Raw genomic sequence first — 7,224 nt, 5'->3', positions numbered from 1 at the left:
GAAGGCACCAAGAACAGGAGAGGAATTTAGACACATTTGGGCACAGTCACCATATGGTCTAAAGGCATAACCAAGGCTTGGTACAATGAGACCTCAGAACCTAAAATATCATGTCCAAATGAATGTTGCCAAAGTATTCTGGGCTGCTAACCTCTCCATTGGGATCCCAATGAATGCCTTCCACCCCACAAGCTCTGAATGTCTATTTATCATGAGTGACAAAGGGACCAGTCTGTCCAGACCAAGATTCTTCCCCATATTTACCATTTTTGTGGGGGTTTGAGAGAAGAAGGGGAGAACTCTGTCCTGGAAATCAGAGTTGTGGTCCTGGACTTCTCATCAACCAGTCGTGTTGCCTTGGAAAAGTCACTTAGAATCACTGGACCTTAGAGTTGCAGGAAGACTTCAAAGGTATTGAACTTGAAATCAGACGCATCAAGGTTCAGATCCTAGGATACTTACAAGCCGTGTATTCTGTGATAAATCACTTTATTTTTCCTCCAAGGGCAATCTGTGTGACCCTGGACAAGTTCCTTAAATTCTTTCTTTTTAAAACACTTTTTTAACATTTTTATTTAAAGTTTTAAGTTACAAATTCTATCTCTGCCCCATCTCCTTGCCCTGAGAAGGCAAGCAAATATAGGTCATACGTGTGCACTCATGTAAAGCATTTCCATAACAGTAATTTTATACAAGAAAACTTGAAGAAAAGAAGAAAAATGAAATAAAGTGAAAAATAGCATGCTTCAGTGTGTATTCAGTAGATATCCATTCTTTTTGTGAAGGTGGATAGTCTGCTTCATCATTAGTCTTTTGAGATTATCTTGGATTATTGTATTACTGAGTCATTCACAGGTCTTCACTGAACAATATTACTCTTACTATGCAAAACATTCTCCTAGTTCAGTTTACTTCATTATGCATCAGGTCATATAAGTTTTTCTAGGTTTTTCTGAGATCATCCTGCTTGTCATTTCTTACAGCACAGTAGTATTCCAGTACAATCATATACAACAGCTTGTTTAGCCATTCCCCAATTGATGGGCATTCCTTCAATTTCCACCACAAAAAGAGCTGCTATAAATATTTTTGTACAAATAAGTCCTTTCCCCATTTTTGTGATCTCTTTGGGATATAAACCTAGCAGTGGTATTATTGGATCAAAGGGTATGAACATTTTTGTTGCTCTTTGGGCACAGGTACAAATTGCTCTCCAGAACGGTTGGATCAGTTCAGAACTCCAACAGTGGTGCATTGGTGTCCCAATTTCCCACATCCCCTCCAACATCCAACATTTTTCTTTTTTATCATATTAGCCAATCTGACAGGTGTGAGGTGGTACCGCAGAGCTGTTTTATTTGCATTTCTCTAATCAGTAATGATTTGGAGCATTTTGTTCACATGACTATAGATAGTTTTGATTCCTTTGTCCAAAAGCTGCCTGTCCATACCCTTTGACCATTTATCAATTGGGAAATGGCTTGTATTCTTATAAATTTGTCTCAGATCTCTATATATTTGAGAAATGAGACCTTTATCAGATACACTTCTTGTAAAGTTTCCCCCATTTTCTGCTTTTCTTATAAGTTTGGTTGTATTGGTTTTGTTTGTACAAAAATGTTTTAATTTTATAGAATCAAAATGATCTATTTTACATTTTGTAATGCTCTCTATATCTTCTTTGGTCCTAAATTTTTGCCTTATTCATAAATCTGACAAACTATTCCGTGCTCTCTTTATTTGCTTATGTAATCACCCTTTATGTTTAAGCTACGTACCCATTTTATCCTTATCTTGGTATACTGTGTGAGATGTTGGTCTATACCTAGTTTCTGCCATACCATTTTCTAGTTTTCCCAGTAGTTTATTTTTGTCAAATAATGAGTTTTTGTTCCAAAAGTTTGAATCTTTGGATTTATCATGTTTTAGATTATTATGATTATTTACTGTAATATAATTTGTACACAATCTATTCCATGAATCCATAACTCTGTTTCTAGTCAGTAGCAGATTGCTTTGATTATTAACACTTCATAATACAGTTTGAGATCTGGTATGGCTAGACCACCTTCTTTAGCATTTTTCTTCATTGATTCTCTTGATATCTTTAAGTTTGTGTTCTTCCAGATGAATTTTGTTATTATTTTTGCCTACCTCTATAAAATAATTTTTGATAGGTAGGGCACTGAATAAATAGATTAATTTAGGTAGAATTATCATTTTTATTATCATGGCTCATCCAACCCATGAGCAAGTAATATTTTTTCCAATTGTTCATATCTAACTTAATTCCTGTGAAAATCATTTTATTGTTGTTTTCATACAGTTCTTGGGTTTGTCTTGGCAGGTAGACTTTGAAATATTTTATATTGTCTACAATTATTTTTAATGGAATTTCTCTTTCTATATCTTGCTGCTGGATTTTCTTGGTAATATATAGAAATGCTAATGATTTCTGTGGGGTTTGATTTGTATCATACTATTTTCCTAAAGTTGTTAATAATTGCAAGTAGTTTTTTAGTTGCTTCTCTAGGATTTTCTAAGTATAATATCATATCATCTGCAAAAAATGATCATTTTGTTTCTCCATTACCTATTCTAATCCCCTAATTACTTTTTTTCCTCTTATTGCTATAGTTGACATTCTAGTACAATATTAAATAATAGAGGTCATAATGGACATTCTTATTTCACCCTTTATTATACTGGGAAGGCTTCTAGTTTATCCCTATTACAGATAATTCTTGCTGATGGTTTTAGATAGATACTACTTATGATTTTAAAGTAAGCTCCATTTATTCTTATACTATTTAGTGTTTTTATAGGAATGGGTGCTATGTTTTGTCCAAAGCTTTTTCTGTATTTATTGAGATAATCTTATGATTTCTGTTGATTTTGTTATTGATATGGTCAATTATGCTGATTGTTTTCCTAACATTGAACCAGCTCTGCTTTCCTGGTATAAATCCCACCTACTCATAGTGTTTGAACTTCATGATAAATTGCTGTAATCTCTTTGCTAGTATTTTATTTTAAATCATTACATTGCTATGCATTAGGGAAAGTGGTCTATAATTTTCTTTCTCTGTTTTGTCTCTTCTTGGTTTAGGTATCAGCACCATTTTCATGTCATAAAAGGAATTTGGTAGGACTCCTTCTTTGTTTTTATTTTCAAATGGTTTATATAGTATTAGGATTAGTTGTTCTTTAAATGTTTGATGGAATTTCCTTGTGAATTCATCTGACCCTGGGGATTTTTTTCTTTGGGCCTTCATTGATGGTTTGTTCAATTTCTTTCTCTGAAAGGGGGTTAAGTATTTTATTTCTTCTTCCATTAATCTGTGTAATGTATATTTTTGTAGATATTCATCCATTGTATTTAGATAGTCAAATTTATTGGCATATAATTGGGCAAAATAGCTCCTAACAATTTTCTTTTTCACATCAAATTAACCACTAGTTTCTTTTATTGGGTTTTTTCCCCCAAAAAACCAGCTTCTAGGTTTATTTGTTAGTTCAATAGTTTTCTTACTTTCAGTTTTATTAATCTCTCCTTTGGTTTTCAGGATTGCCAAACTGGTGTTTAATTGAATATTTTTACTTTGTTCTTTTTCTAGTTTTCTTAGTTGCATGCCCAATTCATTGATCTGCCTTTTCTCTGTTTTATTGATGTAAGCAATTAGAGATATAAATTTTCCCCTAAGTACTGCTTTGGCTGCTTCCCATAAATTTTGGTAAGTTGTCTCCCTGTTGTCATTTTCTTTAAAGAAATTATCAGTTGTTTCTATGATTTGTTCTTTGACCTATTTATTTTTTAGAGTTAGATTATTTAATTTCCAATTAATTTTTAATCTCTCTGTTGTCCATTATTGAGTGTAATTTTTACTGCATCATGATCTAAAAAGGATAAATTTGCTATTTCTGCTTTTCTGCTTTTGGTTGTGAAGTTTTTATGTCCTACTACATGGTCAGTTTTTGTGTAGGTGTCATTTACTGCTGAAAAAATGGTATATTGCTTTCTATTCCCATTCAATTTTCCCCAGAAATTTATCATATCTAACTTTTCCAGAATATTATTCACCTCCTAAACTTTTTTCTTATTTATTTTTGGGTAAATTGATCTAGTTCTGAGAGGGAAGAGTTGATAAGTCACTTCTCAGAGCTTTATTATACCTATTTTACGCTCAAATGTTTAGCTGGGTCCAACCAGATAGACCAGTATGGTATGCCTGGTGAAATGGGGATAATAAAATTGGGACAATAGCAACACCTACCTCACAGGGTTGTAATGAGAATCCAGTGAGATGCCACACTCAAAAGTTTTTTGTAAACTTTAAAGTGCTCTAGAAATGTGAACAGCTATTGCTATTACCCCCTCATTTTAGAGATAAAGAAAATGGGACAAAACAGGTACAATGAATTGTCCATTCAGCTAGTAAAAGGCACATGAACCTAAACCAAGTGTTCTTGTCACCATCCCATCCCCTACTCTTCTGGCTCTTCCCTTCCTTGGGCCTTGGCCTCCTTCTTTTTAAAATGCTCATGGTGACCTGGATGATTCCTCTTCTCACTTTGACATCCTCTGTTTCCATGAACCAACTGGTCCAGGATTTCAAGGGCACATCTCTGAAGTCAGCCTCCATTGCATGGCCTGGGCGTCAGAGCCCAAAGCTGCTGTAACCTCACCTCTTAAGAAGGTGAAAGGAGGTCACTCTCTCTCCCCCCAAACTCCATGCCTCCAGTACCTTGATTGGCCTCAATCTGTTTGGGACAGTAATACATTCAAATGCAGTAAGTCCACATCTTCCAAGAAATTTTTAAGAGCTTGCAATAAACTCGGCCAAAGCCATCTTTCATGGAATTGCAATCACAGATGTATTATTGGAGTGACTATATTTGGACCATCTTTTAACCCCAGTGACTTTCTCTTGGAATCTGGCAACAGGGATGGATCAACGAAAGGGATTGTTGAGTTGGCGTGTCTGGGATGATATCATTTCTTCCCAGCTTTGCTTCAATATGTTCCCTCAGTGAATACCTCATCCATCGAGATGGGCACAAGCTGACATGACTGTATAGATTTCCCTTTCTGCTAGATAGTTCATTTGGTTTTTTAATAAGCTTAATGAGCTCAGTGTCATTTTGGAAGACTTACGAATTAATTTCTTGCTGAGACAGCATGGTGCACTACAAAAAAAATAATAAAAGACTGGTTTGGACATCAGAGCACTCAGATTTGGATCCCAGATCTGTCCCTTATTGCGAGACTCTGACCCAGTCATTTGTAGACTTAATTTCCTTATCTTTAAGAAAGTGAATAGAACTAGGGATTGTTTGGCTTGGAGAAGAGAGAAACTAGGGAGGGGGAAGGACATGCCATTTTTCCATTGGGCCCCAGAAAACATTCTCAGGAGTACATAGAGAAGTTTAAAGAGATCAGTTTGATCTGGTTGTCAGAAAAATATTTCTAACCATTAGAGCTTCCCCAAGTGGAATTGACCCTAGGCCAAAGTGAGACTCTGAACACATCACTTCACCACCTTTGCCTCAGTTTCTTCATCTGTCCAATGAGCTGGAGAAGGAAATGGCAAATCACTTCAATCTCTCTGCCAAGAAAACCCCAAAATGGCTTCATAAGGCTTTGGACATGACTGAAAGAACTGAGCAAAGTAGAATAATCTGCCTTGGTAGGTGTGTATTCCCCTTAACTGGAGGTCTTCAAGCAGAGACTTGAGTAATTCTAATGGAATTTCTTTAAGACATGGAGAGGACCAGATAGCCTGTGAGGGCCCTTACAAATCCTGAATTCTGTGGTCATCGTCAAGGTCTCTCAGGTAAGTAATGATGGCATAGGGTAGGTTCCATCCCTTCTTCCAACACTTACATTTTTGTGCCCCCTTGGGTTAATCATTTAATGAGTTTCAGTTTCTTTATCTGTAAGAAGGGGAATGACTAGATCACCTTTGACATGGGAATGCAACTTGGTCCATTGAGAAAAAGGATTGGATTTGGAGTCAGTTTCAAATTCAAACCCTGGCTTTGCCACTTACTGCCTATGGGACTTGGGAAAATCACTCCATGCCTCTGGGCCTGTTTCTTCAAGTATAAAATCAGGATGAGAGGAAGGCTGAACTCAGTGACCCCAAAGGTCCCTCTCATCTCCAGATCTCTGATCCCGCGATCCCTCTCAGGTCCAAAATTCCCTCATCCCATTTCACCAAGCATACCATGCTGGTCTATCTGGTTGGCTCCAGCTAAGCATTTGAGCAGAGAGAAGGCCAAGATCCAGAGACAAGCTTCTTCAGGCTCAAAGGTTTATTTTGGATGAGAACTCTAAAAGCTGAGATGCTCTTATTTATTTCTTTTTCCTGAGGCTTATCTGATTTATTCAAGCTGGGGATGGGAGAACTCAAGGCATTTGGGAGGGAATCAAAAGCATTCCCTCTCTGCCTTTGTTTTTTAAGCCCAATGTGTATTTTGAAGAGAAGTCTAATCCACATGTTTTTACTAATTTCACAATTGAACTCATTAAGCTGTTGCTTGGCAAGAGCCCTTGGATGGCCCAGAGTCTCTTAATGGGCTTTGACATCCCAGGGGAGGAAGTACACCATGGAAAGACAAAATTAACATTGTCATCACCGTTTCATAGGTCCCTGAACATGACAACAATATGGGACCAAGAGAGGCAATGTGTTGTCCCAAAGGTTAGCCTTGTAGAGAAGTCCTATGGATTAGATGTTGACGACTGAGGAGGGGGTCCTGTGGCCCAGCTTCCACGCCAGCTTGTGCAGACCATCTCCTGTTCCAAAAGCTCTGTCAGCTGGAGAGCAGCAAGGTCAGGCATTGTCTTCTCTCTGGAAAACAATAGGACTTGGCCCCATATTTTTTTTTCACCAAGAACTATTTCAAAATGTTCTTAAAAAAAAAAAAACTAGTCCTGGCCAAAAGAGATTATATCACGTAACAAAAAAAATGAACTTTTAAACTTTGGAAACCAGACAGAAACCCCCATGACAGCCGCCAGCCTCCATTGCTCCACACCCCACCTCTGGCTAGGGCTCACTTCTTTCCCAAACAGAAGGTGCCCTGTGAGTGAGGCCTTGGGCAAAGTTTGTACTCTGCTTGAATTCTAACTTTTGTTTACCAAGGTAATAAACCGGTCTTCTTTCTCCTCCAGGTGTAAAGCGATTATGAAAAGCCATATTTGTATTTCACCCCACCTCA

The 7,224-nt window shown here is 37.1% G+C and overlaps 1 long non-coding RNA gene across 1 annotated transcript in view; it reads right to left on the bottom strand.

Moving 5' to 3' along the window:
• Nucleotides 1-472: 472 nt before the first annotated feature.
• LOC140510314 (uncharacterized) overlaps nt 473-7,224 on the bottom strand; it is a 31,827-nt gene continuing 25,075 nt past the window's right edge. Inside the window, exon 3 of the long non-coding RNA XR_011969190.1 lies at nt 473-6,854. This is a non-coding gene — a long non-coding RNA (uncharacterized lncRNA). The remainder of the gene's footprint in view (nt 6,855-7,224) is intronic.

This window comes from Notamacropus eugenii, chromosome 6, assembly GCF_028372415.1.
Source record: "Notamacropus eugenii isolate mMacEug1 chromosome 6, mMacEug1.pri_v2, whole genome shotgun sequence".
In the NCBI taxonomy this organism is placed as follows: domain Eukaryota; kingdom Metazoa; phylum Chordata; class Mammalia; order Diprotodontia; family Macropodidae; genus Notamacropus; species Notamacropus eugenii.
Note: the sequence above shows the minus strand (reverse complement) of the source record. Positions and strands in the feature narration are given on the sequence as shown.